Genomic DNA, 2,212 nt, shown 5'->3' on the forward strand with positions numbered 1-2,212 from the left:
CCAGCCACTCCTCGGAAGGAAGGTTGGGCATTCCTACTTCCGTAGTGATACTGCCTCAGAAACCCAAGGAGGGGCTGCTATGAGTCGGGGCCGACTCGATAGCAAATAACAACAACAAGATGTCCTCGGAACTAGTTAGTGGTTATCAGACACTACAGGCAAGGCTCTTTTCCAACTTAAGCTCCCCGTCCCCCCCGTATTCTCTACTTTTAGTCCCTAACAGCTACGAGATGGTACTTACCAAAGGCAGAATTACAAAATGCTCATTCTACTAAAAACTAGCTGGGTGACCATCAGCAAGTTACTGAATATTGCTAAGCTTCTGGTTTCTTGGCTGTGAAATAAGACTAACACAAGTGACCACAGTGGTGCTGAATGGTGGTTAGCCATAGTACACGCAGTGTTGATGAGGATGTGCTCACTGAAGGAGCATTATCCAGGTCTCAAATCAAAGGTGAAAAGTTACAAAGCCCTACTTTGTTCATCCCTTGTAAAATTTGTTTTATTACATTTTATGTTCATAATTCTCCCATACTTAAGTTTTGTATCTGCACACCTTTAGTACAATGAATTTACCTTCTTGATAAACATTCGATTTTTTAAGTACCTGTATGGTGCTCGCTTCAGCGCACATACACTAAAATTGGAACAATATAGACAACAGCATGGCCCCTGCACAAGGATGATGTGTAAATTCATGAAGTATTCCGTATTTTTCCAGCAACACCATGAAAAAACACGTAACAAAATGACAGCAACAAATTCATACTTGTCAATAATTATACTGAATGTCAATGGATTAAATGCACCACTCAAGAAATGGAGAATTACAGAATGGATAAGAAAATATAACCTGTCAATATGCTGTCTACAAGAGACACATGTTAGAGAGAAAGACAAAAAAAGACTAAAAAAGGTTGGAAAAAGATCTATCAAGCAAATGGCAACCAAAAAAGAGTGATAATAGGAATTTCTGATAAAATTGACTCTAAGACAAAATCTACCATAAGAGACAAGAAAGGATATTATATAATGATTAAAGGATCAATCGAACAGGAAGATACAACCATAATAGTATTTATGAACCCAATGAAAGAACCCTAAAATACAAAACTCAGACTTTAACAGAATTGAGAAAACAGATGACTCCACAGTCACAGTTGTTGTTGTTGTTGTTGTTTGCCGTCGAGTCGGCCCTGACTCATAGCGACCCCTCCTTGGGTTTCCGAAGCAGTATCACTACGGAAGTAGGATTGCCAAACCTTCCTTCCGAGGAGTGGCTGGTGGGTTTGAACCGCCAGCCTTCTGGTGAGCAGTCATAGTAGGAAATTTTAATATACCATTTTCAATGAAAGACAGGACAACTGGAAAGCAACTCAACAAGGAAATACAATCCACCAACTTGACATAGATTTCTACAGAGTACTTCACCCAACAAAAGCACAATATACATTCTTCTCCAGTGCACACGGAACATTAGGTCATAAAGCAAGCCTTAATAAATTTGAAAACACTGAAATACTGCAAAGCATCTTCTCAGATCACAATGCTGTAAAATTAGAAATCAACAATAGATGAGCAGAAAAAGAGCAAACACAAGGAAAACTGAATAACAGTCTCCTTAAAAATAACTGCGTAACAGAAGAAATAAAAAATGAAATTAAAATATTCCTTGAATCAAACAAAAATGAAAACACAACATACCAAAATCTTTGGGACACAGCAAGAGCAGTGATCAGAGGCCAATTTAAAGCAATGAATGCACATATGAAAAAAGAAAGAGCCAACATCAACACCTCATACCAACATTTCCAACAATTAGAAAAAGAAGAGCAAGAAAAGCCTATGAAACGAAACAAATGCAACACACTGCCGTCGATTCAGATCCAACTCATAGTGACCCCTCCCTTGGGTTTCCGAGGTGGTATCACTACAGAAGTAGACTGGTCAACCTTCCTTCCAGGGAGGGGCTGGTGGGTTTGAAGCACCAACCTTCTGGTTAGCTGTCAAAGGCCTTAGGCACGATGCAACCAGAGCCAAACTCACTGCCACTGAGTCAGATCCAACTCATAGTGACTCTTCCTTGGGCTTCCGAGGCAGTATCACTATGGAAGTAGATTGCCCAACCTTCCTTCCAAATCAGTCACCAGAAGACAGTAAATAATAAAGCTTCGAGCAGAAATCAATGAAACAGAAAATATAAAGACAATAG

General features: G+C 39.6%; 1 non-coding gene across 1 annotated transcript; it reads left to right on the top strand.

Moving 5' to 3' along the window:
• The first annotated feature begins 614 nt into the window (after positions 1-614).
• Positions 615-717, top strand: LOC122152142. Its single transcript, XR_006164411.1, has one exon. It is a non-coding gene; the product is annotated as a U6 spliceosomal RNA (small nuclear RNA).
• The last annotated feature ends 1,495 nt before the right edge of the window (positions 718-2,212 follow it).

This window comes from Orycteropus afer, unplaced genomic scaffold, assembly GCF_000298275.1.
Source record: "Orycteropus afer afer isolate SDZICR_OR568_19922 unplaced genomic scaffold, OryAfe1.0 scaffold17018, whole genome shotgun sequence".
NCBI classification, from domain to species: domain Eukaryota; kingdom Metazoa; phylum Chordata; class Mammalia; order Tubulidentata; family Orycteropodidae; genus Orycteropus; species Orycteropus afer.